Here is a 21,906-nt window from a genome sequence, read left to right on the forward strand (position 1 = left end):
AGCCAGGCAGCGTAGACAAGATTCTGCCCTCACACCCCTGATGCTGCAAGGCACGGGCAGAAGGCATGAACACATAGTGCTGCTGGGCTGCCTGGGCGATCTGCGGCAGGCCCTGGAGACGGTGCGTGGCCCTGCGGGCAGCAGGGTGAGAGATGGGGGTGGAGCAGGGATGGGGCAGGGGGTGGAGTGGGGGCAGGGCCAGTTTTTGGGCACTCAGTCTTTAAAAGGTTCGCCATCACTGTTCTAGTCCAACCACTGCTCAAGCAGGAGGCCCAATACCATTCCAGTGAAGTGGTTGTCCAGTCTCTTCATAAAACCTCCAGCAATGGAACATCCACAATTTCTGAAGGCAAGACATTCCACTGATTAATTGTTCTAACTCTTAGGAATTTTCCCCTTAGTTCTAGGTTGCTTCTCTCCTTGGTTAGTTTCCACTCATTGTTTCTTGTCTTGCCTTCTGTGGTTTGGAAAATAGGTTGATTTGCCCCTCAAAAATTGGAACATTAAGCTACACATTGAGGCAGTTTGTCAGCCAGTTATAGTTTCCTTCTATATTTTAACTTCTAGGAACATCAGATATCTTTGAATAATGTTAGGATAATTATTGGAATACATTAATTATGGGCTCACTGGGAAGGTGTCGTGGATCCACAATTTGTGTTGTGTTAAATTATGAGTAGCCCTCATTCCATCCATATTATCAATGCTCCTAGTAACCATTCAAGATTATTTGTAGTACTAGCTTTCTCTGCTAGTTTACCAGATTTCCCAAGATAGACATCTTCTGAGTCTATCAGTATATTAAGAATTGCCATCCTGCAGGATTCAGGAAGTGTATCTAGAAAGATTAATTGATTCTGTCAACGCTGCTAACATTGGATGTTCTTGCTTTGACAAAATATGAAGAGGCAGCCACTCTCTGTGTAAGCTGTGTGGTACTCTTAGAGTTAAATTAGATGATGCTAGGAGAAGAGAAGAAAGAATGTGTGTGGGGATTAGTTAAGATAAGAAACCGTGGGCTACAGAATGGAAGGGAAACTTTTCCCTTCAAACTGATTGGAGAACATGATTTATGACTGCAAATTAGAGGAGGGAATTATGCTTGAATATTATGTGCTATGGGGAGGGGGATTCAGATCTTGGCATCCACCATGCTGTGCCGAGACTTTGTTTCATGATTAAAGACTTTTTAAGATAAACAATGCCTGAAAGTTCTTTGAAGTGTTTTGTTAGTCGGAACCTTGACAGTTTCATTATTAACTTCTAATATTGTAAGTTACTATGGATGTTCTGCATATTAAACATGAAATCCTATAGTTCCTAGAAATTACCCAAATTCCATAGATCTTAGCTATATGTTTATATATTAGAAAATGGTATTCTTATTAACTTTATTCTGAGGAGATGTTAAAACATGGATTTGGAAAAATGTTTCTGGCACCAGCTGTTGTCCAAAGAAGCTTCTTCTTAAAATCTGAATAGAGAGATTGTTAAAAAAATAATTGGTGTTTTTTGGTATTTTCAGATACAGAAAAATGTACCAAGTGTCCACCTGATCAATATCCAAATGAGGACAGAATCCAATGTATCCCCAAAATTATAACCTTTCTGTCTTATGAAGAACATCTGGGCATCATCCTTGTGTCTTTTGCCCTATTCTTGTTTTTAACCACAACCCTTGTTTTAATTATATTCATTAAATACCAAGAAACTCCCATTGTCAAAGCCAACAACCCGGACCTCTCTTACATCCTCCTGGTCTCCCTCCTACTTTGCTTCTTGTCTCCTTTATTCTTCATTGGTCAATGAAGGAAAGCCACCTGCCTTCTCCGACAAACAGTTTTCAGCATTGTCTTCTCAGTTGCTATTTCTTCTCTCTTGGCCAAAACAATCACTGTGGTGTCAGCTTTTCTGGCCACAAAACCAGGAAACCAAGTGAAGAGATGGTTGGGAAAGAGCTTGGCCAACTCCATCATCCTTTCTTGTTCTGCTGTCCAAATTATTATCTGCTCCATCTGGCTGGGGGTTTCTCCTCCATTCCCTGACTCTGACCTCCACTCCCATCCTCGAGAGGTCATCCTGCAATGCAATGAAGGCTATGTTGTCATGTTCTACACCACCCTTGGCTACATGGGCAACCTGGCTGCCATTTGCTTCACTGTGGCTTTCCTGGCCAGAAATCTCCCTGGGGCCTTCAACGAAGCCAAGCTGATCACCTTCAGCATGCTGATCTTCTGCAGTGTCTGGGTGAGTTTTGTGCCCACTTACTTGAGCACCAAAGGGAAATACATGGTGGCTGTGCAGGTCTTTTCCATCTTGTCCTCCTGTTCTGGACTGCTGGTTTGCATCTTCATTCCCAAGTGCTACATTATCATCCTGAGGCCTGACCTGAATAAAAAGCAGCATCTTACGACCAGAAGAAATGTGAGCTAGAGGAATTTTAAGTCTCAATAGTTTTCATCACTTCACACCTAGAAGATGATTCAAGCTCCTCTCCATACAAAAGAGGGCCAATGATTTTGCTTGAATAATTAAAGAGAATTTAGAATATAATGGCCCCAATTTTGTACTATAAAATTTGAAAATGTCCACTGAGGTGTTGTTGTTGTTTCTGAATTCTCAAAGCAGCATATCTGTCTAATGCCCTATTGAGGCCCAAGATGCCACATACAGCTTTTTGAAACATGATACTCGTGCAATGGGATTTTGTTGATATGCCAAAAAAATATGGGGGGGAAGGGCATTCTCTAAATTTCATTATTTTAGTTGTTGTTTTAGGGACAAGAGTCCTTCAGTCCCTTTCTGAGTGAGAGTCAGTCATCTTTCTGCAGCCTTCTTGTTCAGCCTTCCTCTGAAAATTGGCACTTTAAACAGGAAAAAGGAAATGCTTTATCTACAAATTGTAAAATAGGAGCAGAAAGTGCCTGAACATCATTGAGATTGTAATTGTGATTGCAACCCAGGTGGGTGTTGGGTAAAGTTAGAGATTTTTGCTGATCTCAGATGCTCTAAAGAAATTAGAGATAATTTAGTTATAGGTGAATTCTCTATAGGAGCATCATGCATACATTTTTCATTTAGTGATACTGGAATTCAATATAATGTAAACACAAGCAATAGAATATAATCCAACCAGTGTCTTAAACTTTATAAGAATTGATTTTAACAATCTCAGAGAGAGCCTAAGCAAAAATTCATGGATAAAAATCCTAAAGGGGATAATAACTCAAGAAGCATGTGAAACATTGAAAAATATGGTCCTAAAAGCCCAATCCAGCACAATACCAGTGAAAAAGAAAAACAAGAAATCCAAGAAGAAACCAGCACAGTTGCACAAAGATCTCTCTGATAAACTGAAAGAAAAAACAATAAGTACAAAAAATGGAAAGAGGGACAAATAACTAACACAGAATGTCCACAAATAGACTGAATCTGCAAAGATGAAGTCAGGAAAGCAAAGACCCAAAATGAATGAAGATTTACAACAAAAGTCAAAGATAATAATAAAAAAGTTTCTTTCAACATATAAATAACAAGAAAAAAAGTCAAGGAAACGGTCTACTAAAGAGAGAAAATGGCAAGGAAGTAGCAGGCAGTAAAGGGAAAGCAGATCTGCTTAACTCATTCTTTGCATCAGTCTTCATGCAAAAAGGAAACGTTGCCCAATCTACCAAAAACATAACTGTAAAAGATTAGAAATAACAGTTAAAATAAGTAATAAAATGGTAAGAGAACATCTATCTGATCTTGACAAATATATTGTATATTACCAGGACTAGATGGTTTACATCCCTGAGTTCTGGAGGAGCTGACAGATACGATCTCAGAACCATTGTATCATATCTTTAAAAAAAGGAGCACCAGGCAACTTCCAGAGCATTGGAAAAGAGCTGATTTGATTCCCATGTTCAAAAAAGGAAAAAAACAGACAAAGGAAACTACAGACCAATCAGCCTAACATTAATACCTGGGAAGATACTGGAAAAAAATAATCAAAAAACAGATCTGTGAACATCTAGAAACAAATAAATTATAACTAATAGCCAGCACGGGTTTGCTAACAATAGATCATGCAACACCAATCTTATTTCATTCTTTGACAAAGAGATTAAATTAGTAAGCCAGTGGAAATGTTGTATCCAGGATGTTGATCTCCTCTTCTGGGAGACTTAGAAGGACAGTTCTTGGCCATGTGACTAAGTTCTCTGTATTAGGTTGTCAATTCCTAGACTCTTGGTTGTCTTTTATCCAAAAATTGATATTTCTAGAACAGATGGGAAATGAAATTTCACCTCAGGCACAAAGAATTTTAAAATCAACTCCAATTTAGAATTAATGTATGGTGATCTCATTGAAAAGAAAAGCACAAAAAGATCCTACTTTTAACATTAGAGAGGGTTCAAGGATACTGATTGCCTCCTTTACATTAGAGGACAAGAAGGACTAGAGTTGTTATATCAATGTAGTTTAATCAGACTCTGTAACTCTGGGTGACCTTCTTCAGCAGTCTCTGCAGAGGTGTAATTGTGACTTTTCACTTAGATGTTATTCTCCAGCTGACCCCTCTACACACAGAGTCTTGGAAGAACTTCAGGATTCCCAGAGGAGAAGTTGTTTCTCACTGTAATTATCACCATCCTGGATTTTTCTAACCTCATCTGCTACTTCTCTGTTGACTGCCTTTCATGTAAACATCAGATTGAACAACATGAAAAGGTCTTGCATCAGCAAAGGATAAATCTCAGGTCACATTCTGTGTGGCACTAATTTTGGGACAGAGAGAAATTGTGCTCTTGGTTTTACCTTTCCCTCCTTTCCAGGTGAAGATAACTTTGTCTGTCTGTCTGAATCAAGAAAGTGAGGATGTTTTGACTTTATCTATTCCTTCTTGTTGCTTTTGTATAGAAACAGGAAGAGAATTGATTCAGCTATGTACATTATGGACCTTCTGCTTCTGATGGTTCTGGTACCCCAGGGAGTCTCTGTGAAACTTAGGATGAAGTGCCTGTTGAATTTCAGTATCCAGGATCAGGAAAAACCATGGAACTATTACAAGCCAGGAGACCATCTCATTGGTATAGTCACTTCTATGACAAGAACATCACGTAAAGTATTGCCTTTCAACATGGCTCCTACCAGCCAATCTCATTCGTAAGTTATTCAGTGTGATTGAGTTGCATTCCCTCCATCACATTGCAGTTCTCTTATTTTCTTTTTATTTTACTTATTCTTATGTTGGAGGAGCTGTCTTATTTCTTGAATTATTTTGATTTCTATGGATTTCCTCTTTTGTGGAATAGACTCAATCAGACAAATAAAACCTAGAACAAGTTCAGACTATTTATCCATTTCCATCCAATACTCAACTCATCACTTGAATTCTGAGGTTGTTTAAAATGATTGAAAGGATTATAGATGCTTCTGCCCAGCCCTTTTCCATACTTAAAAAACTTCTCATTGATACCCAATATCTGATGCTTAGAGGAATAGTTCTATCAATAAGAATAGAGCTGGAAGGGACCTTGGAGGTCTTTGACTCCAGCCCCCTATTCAAGGAGGAGACCCTATATCATTTCAGAACAAGTGAATGTCCAGTCTCTTCTTAAAAACCTCCAGTGATGGAGCACCCACAACTTCTGAAGGCAAGCTGTTCCACTGATTAATTGTCCTCAATGTTAGAAAATTTCTCCTTAATTCCAGGTTTCTTCTCTCCTTGATTAATGTCCATCCATTGTTTCTTGTCCTGCCCACTGGTGCTTTGGAAAATAAGTGGCAACCCCTGAAATACTGGAATGCTGCTATCATATTCCCCCTAGCCCTTCTTTTTTCTGGACTTGTTACAGTTGCTTCTCTGGATCACTTATGAAACAACCTCCTCTTTTTATGTTGGTTCTACTTTAATGGAAGTTACTGGGCAAATGAAAATGTAGGACTCCTACAAATCATTATATATATGTGATTCTTAACTATGGCCTTTGGTTTGTATTGTCTTAAGACTTAGTAGGCCTGTGGAGAAAGAGGATTACATTGAAAAAAAAAAGGATTTTTTCTGTCGATGATGATAAAAACATAAAAATTTTTTACAGTAAAGTAAATAATTTTAAACTGCGAATCCTGATTTTCGCCATTCAAATGATCAACAAGAATCCCCAGCTTCTGTACAATCTCACACTTGGCTACAACATCCATGACAACTATGTCAACACCCTTGGCACTTCAGAAGCCTTACTGGACATACTCTCGACTGGAGAAGCCAATGTTCCCAACTACAGCTGTGGAAGGAAGGAAAACCTTTTGGCTCTTGTTGATGCAGCTAAGAGGGACATCTCCATCCAGATGTCAACATTAGTAGGCTCCCACAAAGTCCCACAGGTTCGTCTGTGTGTTTCTATATCAGGCAAAGTGAGTGGGGTTGTAGGGAATGAGCCCTAAATCCAAGCATATTTTATCTATAAGGAATGCTGTGGCCTAGCAGGTAAGTTATTGGCAGTAGTGGGATTCAGTCAGTTCGCACCACTTCAGCAGAACCGGTAGCTAATTTTTTGTTGCCCAGGCACAGAATGGACTTCCAGAAGCAGCATCCACACAGAGAACCAGTTGTTCACATATTTGAATCCCACCACTGGTTATTGGGCTTGTTGACTGGAAAGTTGGTAGTTGGAGACCCAAGCACTATGCAATGGAGTGAGCTCCTAACCTTGTCCCAGTTCCTGCCAACCTAGCAATTTGAAAACATGCAAATATAACTAGATCAATGGTTCTCAACCTGTGGGTCGGGACCCCATTTGGGGTCAAACGACCATTTCACGGGGGTTGCCAAACAATGCAGTCCGCCATTTTCCCCCCCTTTTCCTTAGCTGTGCTACTCCCTTTTATTCTATTGACTTTTGAAAGCCAATAGAATAGACTCTCTTGAATAGAGTCTAATTCTATTGGCTTTCAAAAGCCAAGAGGAATTGTCCAGGCTGTCTCTGCCCTGCTAGCCCGCCAAAAGTCCCATTCTGCAAACGGTGCTGCACCAGTTGAGTAGTTCTCAACTTACAATCGGTTGAGTAGTCCTCGACTTACGACCGGTTGGGGGTCGTGGCATTAAAAAGGTTGAGAACCACTGAACTAGATAAATAGATACCACTTCAGTGAGAAGGTAACAGTATTCTATGTGCTCCAGCTTATAGTCATGCTGGTCACAGAAATCAGGGAAGCATCTTCGGACAACTTTGGTTCCTCTGGTCAGACGGAACTTTTACCTTTATCCTTATTTTTTCTATGGAATTCCCAAGCTGCTTTTTACCAGGGATTTTATAGGTAGTATCATGCTGTGGATTGGGATACACAAGGGCAAGCGGGGGGAACGTCATCCCTATTGCTTTGGAAACTTCTTCTGGACATTTGTGAAGGTGAGGAGATGCTCTATATCCAACAAAAAGTGTCTTCAGTAAGAAAGATTTGAAGGGATGTACAAAATAATAATATTTATATAGTGAACAAATCCATGATTCATAAAAAAGAATACCAAAGATTATCTTACCTACATTTGAGAAAACATACTTATGACTTATGGACCCAAGCATTAAACACTTCACTAAAAAAAAAAAGCATATCCAATGTGTCAACTATTTTTTACCCTAATATATTTGTAATTACATTCATCGTAAAAGACCCCAGGAGAGGATTTTCCAATGGCAGAATTTTTTAAAAAAATATTTACAATATTTAAAAAATGGGCAGATGTAAGCAATATCCAGTTCAATGGAAGATGGCAATACTAGTTCCTATTTATGAAGAAAAAATAAGAAGGAACTTTGCAGTTGCTGAGCCATTATTCTTGTAGATGTTGTGCCTCAAATTTTGCTAGTTTTCTCTTGAGGAGAGTTGAGAGTGAGTAGATGAAAAGTGCAGTCCTTGCAGAAGATCAAGGCAGGGTTTAGACTGAGTTGGTCCACTATTGGCAATTGCTTTATCTTGAACCATCCAATTACAAAAAATGTCAGTCAAAGGAAACAATGGTTTGTTGTCTTTATAAATCTTAGTACAGCATTTGACACAGTAAAGAGAGAACTATTAGGGAGGAAATTGGTTTTCCTTAAAATGGAACTCAGACTGTTGGTTCTGATCAAAGGCCTTTCTACAAGCACTTATTTGAGAGTGCACTTTGGGCTCAATGGAGGCATAAAAAGAAGGATCAATGTTTACCAAGGTGTAATACAATGGTGAATGCTTGCTTCATTTTTATTCTGTGTACACATTCATGACTTACCAGGGCTAAGGAAGGATCCTGAAGTACATATGCCTAAAGATCAGGAGCTAGGGGAGAGTGACAGGAGCTCACCCCATCCCACAGTGCTACCAGGGATTGAACCTCCAGAGCGTTTACTATTTTTGGTTGGCAGATCCAGTGTCCTTAAGCCACCAAGCCACCATGCCTCCCAATGAAATGGATAAGCTGCTACAAATGGACCCTCCAAATTACCAAGAATTTCAATGCAAAAATGTACAAACATGATAGCATGGTGTTTACTTGAGCAAGATTTTAGCAGTTGTACACCATGGTTGGTAAAGGAAGGTGTAACTATCTCCCTTTAGAAAATGTACAATAGATCAATTACCTATTGTGATCAATGGAATAGAGTAGAGTAGAGTAGAGTAGAGTAGAGTAGAGTAGAGTAGACTAGAACAGAACAGAATTAGAATAGAATAGAGTAGAGTAGAGTAGAGTAGAGTAGACTAGAACAGAACAGAATTAGAATAGAGTAGAGTAGAGTAGAGTAGAGTAGAGTAGAGTAGAGTAGAGTAGAACAGAATACAATGGAGTTGGAAGGGACCTTGGAGTCTTCTAGTCCAACTCCCTGCTCAGACAAGAAACTCTATATCATTACAGACAAATGGTTGTCCAATCTCTTCTTAAAAGCATCCAGTGTTGGAGCATTCACCACTTCTGGAGGCAAGTCATTCCACTGATTAATTGTTCTAACTGTCAGGAAATTTCTTCTCAGTTCTAGGTTGCTTCTCTCCTTCATTAGTTTTCATCAGTGCTTTTTTTGTAAAAAAAAATAAAAAAATAAAACAGGTGCTGAAACTCACACACGTCATACAACCCGCCTTGCCTACCCTACAAGGTTCTATCCAAAAAAGGTGCCAGAACTCTGTTCTGGGTGTTCTATGGTTTTCATCCATTGATTCTTGTCCTCAAATGCTTTGGAGAATTGCTTGACTCCCTCTTCTTTGTGGCAACCCCTGAGATATTAACCCTGCTATCATGCTATATTTCCTGTATGGTCACCATTCAAAAACAATATATAACAGAGGCATTTATTTGAACAAAACAGTTCAGTTGAGATCTGCAGATGTGGGCCTGATTGTGATAAATTGGAAAAGTGATTCAGAAATATGAATTACTTTATTTATTCTTATTTTTTTAACTTGTTTTTTTTATTTTATTTTTATGTGCAATCTTGTTAAGGTTCTGCACTTTATATTCTGTTCCTTGATATGGTTTAATGAGTAGTCAGCAATAAACTATTCTAATAGGTTCATAAGAAGCAAGTTGGATTCATTAAAATCTAATATTTTGGACTTGATCTGACCCCAAATATTCATTGCTTTTTCAGATCAGGGATGCAATTGTTTCAGAGGCTCTCAATGACAAAAGTCAATTCCCTTTTTTCCACGGCATGCTCCCGAAAGAAAGGATTATGTATCCAGCAATTGTCCAACTGCTCCTCCATTTCAGATGGACTTTGATTTTTCTTTTTACTTCAGACACAGAGAAGGGAGAGAATTTCATGAAGACTTTTACTCCTATGCTTGTCAGGAGTGGAATTTGTGTTGTTATATCACAACGATTCTCAGTGACTGGACATACGGCGCCCCTCAGGGATGCCATCACTAAGTGGAGATAGGTCAATGTCTTTGTTCACTACATTGAATATACTGACATTTGGGACCGAGTTCTTTCTTTCCATTTAACACTTGAAGGTATGCCAGGATCTACTGAAGGGAAAGTCTGGATCATGGGAACCATTGAGCATTTGATATTGAGACAGGAGAGACTTTACAAATATGTGCATAGTATTTGGACTTTTGCTTTTCAGGGGAAAAGAAAGGCAACAGATGATGCTTTTGGAACCAAACTCCTTGGAAAATTTAAAAGTCGGTGTTTTCACTGTTCTTTTTCAAAGAACATTCTTTCTGTCAAAAGCCGGAAAAGATGCATCCAGAAAGCACCACTGGAGCCTGAAGAAGAAAGGAGAAGGATATGGATCCCTTTTCACCTCCATTTACACAGTGTTATTAAGACTCTGGTCTACTCCTTGAATGCTGCATATTCCTCCAGATCCAGGAGGAGAAGCAAGAAGGGTGAAGAGAGGTTGGGGGCTCCAAGACTGCAGCCGTGGCAGGTATGGTGTCCCTAGCAGGATCCATGAAACTCCAAGAGAGAGGGAGAAGAACCTTCTCAAAAGCTTTGTGCTACAAATGGCCAACAGCTTGGCCAAACTAATCACTCAGGGAATAATATTGCAGGGATGGGGGACAAGAGGTTTTGGCTGAACCCTGGCATAACCAAATGACTTTAGTTGCATGGATTGTCAGGGTCCCATAATTTAACATATTTAATTCTGGGTGGGGTTGCACTACCCCTGAAAGACCTGGTCCACAACTGTGGAGTTCTCCTGAACTCACAATGTCTGCTCAAGGTGCAGGTAGCAATTACAGTTAGGATAGCCTGTGCACAACTTCATATTCTGCATCAATTGGGCTGCCAAGGTTCCGACTGATTATCCCAATGAAGTAAGCACAGCTGAGACATTTCAATCTCCAATGCAAAACTTTATTGAGCACACCATATTGGTAAAGAATGAATAGAAAACCAGCTCTGGCTAAATTGGCACCAGATCACTAAATTAAAAGTATAGAAACTCCCCTATCCCCTGACTGTGCAGGTCGCATTCTCCAATTAAGTTTCAGACAATTATTATGATAAAAATCTTCAGTTCCCAGCAAACAGTTCTCTGATGACCTTGGGCAGCACAACACCTGCAATGCACATTCCATTCATCCCCAACCAAGAAAGAGCAATAGCTGAATCAGCATAAGGTTTCTTTGAATCTTTTCCTGGATCAGGAAAGACCTGATTATCTTCCATTTGGAGTGTTGACTGAATTCAACATGGGGTTACCCTTGAAGAGCATTTGGAAGCTATAACTGGAGCAGAAAGCAGCAGCATAGGCAGTTCCTGGGCTCTCAGGATGAGTTCTCCCTGAGAACTCACAATATTTGCAAGTTAGACAACTGTAGAAGGAAGACTCAAATGTGAAAAGATCACCTGGGATAAAAAAAAAAGTTTTCTCATTTTAAAATTCCTGGATGTTTCTATTCTAGTTCCATCCCTTTTTGGAGAAGAATGAGTTTTGCAATATTTCCCACAGGAAATTTCATTTGGATCAAAATGGAAATGTAGCAGCAGATCTGAATGCCATAAGCTGGGTGCTTCTTCCAAGATGGGATCCCATCGACAAACAAATGGGGAGTTTTGAAAGGCAGAAATTTATTATCAATAAAGCTACTCTGTCATGGCTAAATATGCTCAACAAGGTAAGAGAAATATTGGTGTCCTTTCTCTACTTCCTAAAGCCTGAGGATTCATTTCAAGTCAGCTAAGCCTCATCACCAAGGTGGTAGATCTTCACTGAGAATTGAATACGAATAGAAATCTCACAGTTTACTTAGATTGCTTGGAAGGCTTTAATAGTATTAATCAAGATGACCTTTACATGCTAAAATATGGAGCACTGTTTTAAGCTGATTCTGCACTGTTCAACTTGGGATGCCGGGTGACAAATATTGGATCTAGGCTGTGACCCTTTTCTACATCCTCTGCAATCTGGTATCTTCAGAAAACTGGTCAGATAGTCCGTCATGTGCTGACAATTGTGGTACTTATAGATTCAACTTTACTTGTTCCTTGTTCTAAAATAGCAAAGGAGAAAGCAATTCAATTAAACAGTTCCCAAATTCAGGTTTGGATTGAATTAAATAACATTGAATCAGGACTGATAGATACTCTCTTAGTCCCTGTGGGAAATATACTTTGGGATTCAGATTGTTCTGGCTGGGGACAGTGTCCGCTGAAAGGGAAGATCTATAATCAGTAAATGTTGACCAGAATTATCCATGCCTTTTTTTCACCCCACTGGGATACAGCAATAGACCATCTGCTCTTTGGAAGGAGGTCCAAGACTTTCAGTTTACCTTAAATCGTAATGACTGATGTGAGATAACACCCTGACTCAGAAAACTGGAGCACTGAAAGAAGACTTGGAACCATACAAAAGCTCATCCTGATATTGGAAGTTACAAGGGATACTTTGAAAGGAAATTTTACTTAGATTTGGCTTTTGACTTTTAAGAGGCCTCTTCATCTGAAACCTCTTGACTGCAATTGTTTATCATGATTGTTAGCTACATTAAATCCCTCTGGTTCCAAATTGCATTAATAATAAATATGGGTATATCTTTTTGTGGCAACTGATGTCATCTAATTGTAGTCTTCAAGAGAAAGGATTTGTGTTGGATATCCAGCTGGGCCTTAGAAACAACCTTTCTCAACAAAGAGCTCAAGATATTTGACTTTTTGAGGGACATGTGCTGATGACTTTACCTTTATGTCATCTAACTACTGCAAATATTGTATATTCTTGCTTTTGACAATATGCAGAATTGTCTGGTAAATATGGGGTTAATAAAGAGCAGAAGGGGCGTTGGGGGTAAAGCCCGGGAAAGAAAGAGGAAAAAAACATTTGACCTTCACACTAATTGGATAGTGTGAGATATGACGGCTAATTTAGGGAGGGAACATGCTGATAATTTAACTGCTCAGACGAAGAGAACTTAGATCCTAGCATCCCTCCGTTGTGCCTGTGCTGACATTTTGTAACATTAAAAAACTTTTAGGAAAATAAATGCCTGGAAGTTCTTTGGAATGTTTCATTAGCTGGAACCACATCAACTACAGTTCTAAAAATTAGGCATTTAATTTTAATCTCATTTGACCAAAATGACAGCCATTTAAATTAAAGAAAAGAAATACAATTAAACAAAGAACAATTCCTTTAAGGTTGACAACTCTGGTTTGTAAGGAATTTTTTTCCTATGTATCTTACCTGGGAGACTATGATAGACTACTTTAAAAGGGGAGAAGCTTTGCAATATTTTATTTAGCCTTTAACAAACCTTTGCAGATCCTATTAGTCATCAGTTTCTTCCTTCATCACAGTTTTATTCTATTTTCATAAATCTAATAGAACAAATCTTTAATATAACTTTTAAAATTTAATTTGTTTAAAATCATAGTTATATGAGGAATGAAGGAATTAATGTTCATAGAACCATGAGAAGGAACTCACTGGTTGTCAATTAATCCTTAAATATACTCTTAGTTCTGTCCCTCCAGACTTTCCATTTCTCCATCCCTCCAGAAAAGTGTCTTATTGAAATTGTTGGAATATTCATGGGCAGGAAGAGTCATGTGGTAACTCAGTCAGCCAATGTGAAGAAAGTGCTACTGAGTCTGTGCAAAAGGGTATTGAGTTAGGAGCTGAATTTTCAGTCTCAGGTTTGTCTCTGTATCTCTCTGTAAGAAGTCTTCATTGAGCTAGGTTGCTGTAAAGAAGAATGTATGGTATTGTAAATATTTTGATATGAATATAAAAAGGTTATTTGAATCAGCTAAATGCAGTTAACTGCGAGAGCTTTTGGTTTATTTTTTTCACCAACAGAGAAATTAAAATTCTCTAACAGAAATGAAATATTCCAACAACAAAGGGATGAACTAAATGAAGAATCTGTCAATAGCTGTATTTCCTGCAAGTATTTGGAACTAGTTAGAGAGTTCATCCTTATTTAAGTAAAGGCTAGAGACTCTTCGGTTAATGTTCATTTGACCTTTATTTTCTATAGATGGCTTGTCCTAACATATATTCTTTGTCATTACTTTTTTTTTTTGCTTAAGTCTCTACCTGAGTCAAAATGTGTTGAAAAATGCCATCCTGGATTTGTCAAGAGGGCTCGAGAAGGAGAGCCAGCTTGCTGCTATGATTGTGTGACATGTCCAGAAGGGACAATCTCCACTCACAAAGGTGGGTGGCACCAAAGAAAAGGGAAGACCTTGAAGAGGTGAATTCATCCAGCACAGTTTCATGGAAGTGCAAATTCCAAGAGGGTGTGACAACCTGATTTCATTGAAATTATATTAGGATAATTATTGGAATGATTATTGTTGTATCTTCTATATGGTCCTCCCCGTGAGGATCACTGGGAAGGCACCACTGGTCCATAATCAGATCTTGTAAGCAGTTATGGGACACCTCATTCCACACATATTACCATTGCTCTCATTAGCCATTCCAGATTATATCCATGACCAGCTTTCTCTGCCAGTTTAGTAGAATTCACAAGATACACATCATCCGAATCCACTATATTAGGAAGTGCCACACTGCAGGATTCAGGAAAATGTATCTAGAAAGATTAACTAATTAATTATTAACCTCTGGTATTGTAGGTTCCTTTGGAGCGTCTTCATATTTTACAGGAGATAGATAGAAAAATGATTGATAGATAAAAAGATTATAGATAGATAGATGAGATAGATAGATAGATAGATAATAGATAGATAGATAGATAGATAGATAGATAGATAGATAGATAGATAGATATAGACAGAGAGACAATTATATTTTTCAGAATTTTTTTTACTTCACATGTTAACCTATGCTTCTTTGAAAATGCTCGTGGTATCAGCTGTTGCTCCAAGAATGTATTTCTTGAAATGTAAAAGGACAGTATGTTGCTTTGTGGTTTTCTCAGATACAGAAAAATGCAATAAATGTCCTGATGATAAATATCCAAATAAGGACGGAGTTCTCTGTATCCCCAAAGTTATATCCTTCCTGTTGTATGAAGACTATCTGGGCATCATTCTCATATCCTTTGCCCTCGTTTTGTTCTTAACCACAGGATTTGTGTTAATCATATTTCTTCAATACTGGGAAACACACATTGTGAAAGCCAACAACCGGGACCTCTCTTACATCCTTCTGGTATCCCTCCTGCTTTGTTTCTTGTCTCCTTTTCTCTTCATTGGTCAACCAAGGAAAGCCACCTGCCTTCTCCAACAAATGCTTTTCAGCATCACATTCTCAGTTGCCATTTCCTCTCTCTTGGCCAAAACCATCACTGTGGTGGTGGCTTTCCTGGCCACAAAACCAGGAAACCAAGCAAAGAGATGGTTAGGGAAGACCTTGTCCAACTCCATCATCCTTTCTTGTTCTGTTGTCCAAATTATCATCTGCTCCATCTGGTTGGGAGTTTCTCCCCCTTTCCCTGACTCTGAATTCCACTCCCAGCCTGGAGTGATCATCTTGCAATGCAACGAAGGGTCTGTTGTCATGTTCTACCTCACCCTCAGCTATCTGGGCTTTTTGGCTGTCATTTGCTTCACAGTGGCTTTCCTGGCCAGAAACCTGCCTGGGGCCTTCAATGAAGCCAAGCTGATCACTTTCAGCATGCTGGTCTTCTGCAGTGTCTGGGTGACTTTTGTGCCCACCTATCTGAGCACCAAAGGGAAATACATGGTAGCTGTGCAAATCTTCTCCATCCTTGCTTCCAGTGCTGGGTTGCTTGGCTGCATCTTCATTCCCAAGTGCTACATAATCATTCTGAGGCCAGATCTGAATACAAGGGAGCAGCTTACAACAAGAAGAAATGAAGAAATGTGACAAATTTTAAGTCTCAACAGTCCACACCTAGAAAGTGGTCTAAGCTGCTTTCCATTCATAAATGGGCCAATGATTTTACTTGAAGTAATTAAAGAGTGTTCGGAAGTTAATCTCTCCAATGTTATACATTAAATTGCAAGATATCCACTGATTTTTTTTTTAATCTTCAAGGCACAATTTCTGTCCAGTGGCTACAGCCTACCTGTGATACCATGTCCAGGTTTTTGAAACGTGACACTTGTGCAATGGAAATTTTGTTCATATGACAGAAATATATAATTGTGGCAGTGGGTGGGTGAGTTAAAAATTCCATTATTTTATTTGTGTTTTTAGGGACAAGATCCTTTCAATCCCTTCCTGGGGGAGAGTCCAAGACATCTTACTGTAACCACCTTGTCTATCCTGAAAATTGGTTTTTGGAATTAGAACAAGTTAAATGCTTTATCTACAAACTGTTTAATAGAAGCAGAAATAGAATAGAATAGAATATATTGTCATTGTGTATCTCACAACAAAATTAAGTGCTGTCCACAGTGTACACTACACACAAATAAAAAAACACAAGTAAAACCATACATTATATACACACATCCTTCACATTGCGCTGCCCCTAATATTGCACTTCAGTGTTGCACTATACAGTAATATCTAATATAGTTAACAGCTCTGGGATAAAAACTATTTGGCCTAAAGGGTCTGAACGTTACTGAATTTTTTTCTTCCAAAACAGACCTGATCTGAAAAAGAATAAAAATACAATATTAACAGTATGCAGTAGTGTGAGCTGTTTTTTTTTACAAAAAAAAAAAAAGAAAATTATTATAAAGATGGTAGTTGTTATGAAGAAGCAAATGATTTCTCCTCTTGCAGATTGAAACTTGGATACAGGGTATGCTTATTGTATCATTATTTTCATTTCACCCCTACCTTCTGACACCTAAAGCGTGGGAAGTATGGTAAAGAATGTTATGGGCATACCTGCAGGAATCTGCAGGTGGCCAACATGATGGCATTTTGAGAGGAGCTATCAGTCTCAGTCCCTTCAAGGACAATAAAAAGGACCTTCTGCCTTCCACAATTCTAGTTAGGAATATTGACCTCCCCAGCTGACAGCAGGTCCAGCACAGCATGCCAAGTCATTCTGAGGTTCAAATAATTGTCACTGAGATTGCAACCCAAGTGGACTTTGAGAAAAGTTGGAGATCCTAGTTGATCTCAGGTGGCCTAAAGAAATGAGAGGACTTTCCAATAGTAGATGAATCCTCTTCTGGAAATATAAGAGCACTGTGCATTTATCTTTCATTTAGTCCATATAACACAAAAGCAGTTCACCTTCCAATGCCCTTGACCTGATGTAATCTCCCCATCACAAGACCCATCACCAGCCTCTCACTGATGACTCACCCCTGACCCACCGATAATTCATACCCTCCAATGTCTTTGAGCAGAAATAACCTCCCCATCACAAGGCCCATCACTAGCCTCTCTCTGATGACTCATCACAAGATCCTCACTTGACACACCCACACCTGAAGCCCTTATAAATAGAAGAGCACAGACACTGACATCCCCTAAATGCTGCTGAAGATTTTACCTAGTCTGGTAATGAAACATTCAGAAACCAACCCACAAGCTCAAAGAATGAACCTTCACCATCATCCTACACCCGCGCTACAGATATTCACTACTATTGCATAACACATTTAATTTCTGCTAGTACTTTTACTCTGTCCTTTTGAAGAACTGTTGTGCAGTTCCTCTTTGGATATGGAGTTGGCTCTGCATTCCCAGCCTGGAGGCTCAGAGTCAACACAAGGGGGCAATGAAAGTCCATTGTAATATTAGCTGTGGGTGTTATTCTATGATGCCTTGCATGGTTTTCTATCAGTTTTGGATGGTGCTTATCTGCAAAGCTAGTGGAAGATCAATAGCATAGAGTTTGCCAGAGGTTCTGTTAGCAGCTGCTACTTCTAGTTCCCTTGGATTGATCACAGTGACAGAAGGTTATTTTCAGAGAGTCTTTTTAGCTCTTGCAAGGTTGACCTTGAGGTGACTACTCAGAGTCCAGTACACAATAGAGAACTGGCAAGGCATAAGGTGACCATCCATTCTGATAATGTGTCCTTCCCATTTCATCTGGGCTCTGATAATTTAATAATGAGTTGATTAGGACTTGATATCAAAGAGATACTTTTAACTTTTTAAAAGGCATTCTTTGTCCACCCAAAAATACAAATCACCAATAATTGAGATGAGCAAAAAGCATTTATTAAAGAGGGGCAAGTTTAGGGTATGATACATATATTTGCAATATGTGATACATCAGAAAGCAAGTGATCAAACAACAGAAGACACTGATTACATGTGAGACTTCAACAATGGAAAACACTGATTCTAGATAACATTCCCCAAGTGGCAAATTGATGGGGTACATTACTCTTTCCCAGCAGGCTTTGCACCTAACTTAAAACTCGCAAGTGTATTCAAGTGGGTTCAAGTCTATTTATGGGGTACAGAAACAAATGTTACATACAGTACATTTAGTATAGGTAAAACATCAGAAAGCAAGTGATCCAACTATAAAAGTCAATTTTATTGTTAATATTTTTTTTATTTTAATGATGAATGTTTTATCTTGTTCTTTCTTGATTGTAAGCTGCCTAGAGTCACCTCTTGCCAAGATGAGCATTGTATAAATAAATAATCAAGATAAATAAAATAAAAGGAAGTGATTACATGTTCAGTTACATTGAACAAATGGAAAATGTTGATTTTAAACAACAATTTTTAATGCATCAAAGTTCTCAGTGAGACATGCAAGAGGCCAATCTGTGCCCCTGGAGGTTAAGGCCATGTAGTTGGACTCTTTGCAGGCTGGTATGAGATGAGCCTCCTACAGCAATTTGGAAGGGCAACAAAAAATGTCAAGAAAATAAAATCCCCTTCTATCCACAGTATAATTTTTCCCCAGTTTACCCAATGTTATAGTATGCAGGCTGTCAATTTCTTGTCTCTTAATCAGCTCTAATCCAAAAATTGATATTGCCAGAACAGATTGTGATATAATAACAACAACAACAACAATAATAAAGTTGGAAGGGACCTTGGAGGTCATCTAGTCCAACCCCCTGCTCAGGCAGGAAACCCTATACCATTTCAGACAAATGGTTGTCCAGTCTCTTCTTAAAAACTTCCAGTGTTGGCGCATTCACCGCTTCTGGAGGCAGGTTGTTCCACTGGTTAATTGTTCTAACTGTCAGGAAGTTTCTCCTTAGTTTTAGGTTGCTTCTCTCCTTGATTAGTTTCCATCTGTTGCTTCTTGTCCTGCCTTCAGGCGCTTTGGAGAACAGCTTGACTCCCTCTTCTTTGTGGCAACCCCTGAGATATTGGAACACTGCTATCATGTCCCCCCTCGTCCTTCTCTTCATTAAACTAGACATACCCAATTCCAGCAACTGTTCCTTATATACTTTAGCCTCCAGTCCCCTAATCATCTTTGTTGCTCTTCTCTGCACTCTTTCTAGACTCTCAACATCTTTTTTACATTGTTGTGACCAAAACTGGATGCAGTATTCCAAGTGTGAACTTACCAAGGCATTGTAAAGTGGTATTAATACTTCACGTGATCTTGATTCTATCCCTCTGTTAATGCAGACTAGCACTGTGTTGGCCTTTTTGGCAGCTGCAGCACACGGCTGGCTCATATTTAAGTGATTGTCCACTAGGATTCTGAGGTCCGTCTCACAGTTATTACTATTGAGCAAGGTACCCCCTATACTATACCTGTGCATTTGGTTTTTATTGCCTAAATGTAGGACCTTACTTTTTTCACCATTGAATTTCATTTTGTTAGATAGTGCCCAATGTTCAAGTCTGTCCAGATCCTCCTGTTTCCTAAGTCTGTCTTCTGGAGTGTTGGCTATTCCTGCCAGCTTGGTGTCGTCTGCAAATTTGATGAGTTCCCCATCTATCCCCTCATCCAAATTGTTGATGAAGATGTTGAAGGGCACTGGGCCCAGAACAGAGTCCTGGAGCACCCCACTACACACTTCCCTCCATGTAGATGCGGTTCCATTGAGGACCACACGCTGAGTACGGCCGGTCAGCCAGCTACGGATCCATCTGGTGGTGATGCTGTCTAAATCCTTATGACATTTAAGTGTCATAAGTCTAGTGAATAACCACACTTCATAGTTCTGAGTGTCCTTCCCCAGCAGTGTATGGAGACAAGCTTCCATGTGGAAGGACAGCATAGGTCAATTTCTTCGGTGTTGAAGTATCTTCCTCCAGCATCACTTTCTTTTTTTTTGTAATTTTTTTTTATTTTCTATTTTTCAATACATCAATACATTGTAAGAGAGAGGAAAAAAACCTTTAAAATACATTCATTCACATAACCTTTAGGTGTCGCTCGTTCACCTCCCCCCAGACTGCATCCGCCCTCTCTACCTTCCTTCCTTCCTTCCTTCCTTCCTTCCTTCCTTCCTTCTCTCCTCACTTCACGTCTCTCCCCTCCTCCTTTCCTCCCCTCCTCCTTTCCTCCCATCCTACTTTCTTCCATCCCTTCCACCTCCCCTCTCATCCTTCTTCGGATACAGTTCAGGGGAAATACCCAAGCGGCACCTCTCTCAAAATTAGTCTATCTATTTTATACATTAATATTTCTATTTAACTAACCTACCTAAACCCCCCCTCCCCACCCCCCTACCCCCCCACTTCCCAGAGCAGAATACAGGGTTTGTTGTTGTTGTTGTTGTTAATTGCGAAGTCGTGTCCGACCCATCGCGACCCCATGGGCAACGTTCCTCCAGGTCTTCCTGTCCTCTACCATCTTCTGGAGTCCATTTAAATTCACACCTACTGCTTCAGTGACTCCATCCAGCCATCTCATTCTCTGTCGTCCCCTTCTTCTATTGCCCTCAATCTTTCCCAGCATTAGGCCCTTCTCCAGTGAATCCTTCCTTCTCATTAGGTGGCCAAAGTATTTGAGTTTCAACTTCAGGATCTGGCCTTCTAAAGAGCAGTCGGGGTTGATCTCTTCTAGGACTGACCGGTTTGAACGCCTTGCAGTCCAAGGGACTCGCAGGAGTCTTCTCCAGCACCATAGTTCAAAGGCCTCAATTCTTTGGCGCTCAGCCTTTCTTATGGTCCAACTTTCACAGCCATACATTGCAACTGGGAAAACCATGGCCTGGACTATACGCACTTTTGTTGGCAGGGTGATGTTTCTGCTTTTTAGTATGCTGTCTAGATTTGCCATAGCTTTCCTCCCCAGGAGCAAGCGTCTTTTAATTTCTTGGCTGCAGTCCCCATCTGAGGTGATCTTGGAGCCCAGAAAAATAAAATCTGTCACTACCTCCATTTCTTCCCCATCTATTTGCCAGGAATTGAGAGGGCCGGATGCCATGATTTTGGTTTTCTTAATGTTGAGTTTCAAGCCAACTTTTGCACTCTCCTTCTTCACCCGCATCAAGAGGCTCTTTAGTTCCTCTTCACTTTCTGCCATTAGAGTGGTATCATCTGCATATCTTAGGTTGTTGATATTTCTCCCGGCAATCTTAATTCCAACTTTTGATTCATCTAGCCCTGCCTTTCTCATGATGTGCTCTGCATATAAGTTAAATAGGCAGGGCGACAGTATACAGCCTTGCCGGACTCCTTTTCCAATTTTGAACCAATCAGTGGTTCCGTATTCGGTTCTCACTGTTGCTTCTTGACCCGCAACATCCATAGTTCTTCAGGCACTCTGTCTATCAGATCCAGTTCCTTAAATCTATTTGTCACCTCTACTGTATATTCATCAGGAATATGATTTAGTTCATACCTGAGTGGCCTAGTGCTTTTCCCTACTTTTTTCAATTTAAGCCTAAATTTTGCAACGAGAAGCTCATGATCTGAGCCACAGTCAGCTCCTGGTCTTGTTTTTACTGACTGTATAGAGCTTCTCCATCTTTGGCTGCAGAGCACATAGTCAATCTGATTTTTATGTTGACCGTCTGGTGATGTCCATGTGTAGAGCCGTCTCTTGGGTTGTTGGAAAAGAGTGTTTGTTATGACCATCGTATTCTCTTGACAAAATTCTATTAGCCTGTGCCCTGCTTCATTTTGTACTCCAAGGCCAAACTTGCCT

This window comes from Crotalus tigris, unplaced genomic scaffold, assembly GCF_016545835.1.
Source record: "Crotalus tigris isolate CLP2741 ecotype Arizona unplaced genomic scaffold, ASM1654583v1 scf7180000018127.1262416, whole genome shotgun sequence".
NCBI lineage: Eukaryota > Metazoa > Chordata > Lepidosauria > Squamata > Viperidae > Crotalus > Crotalus tigris.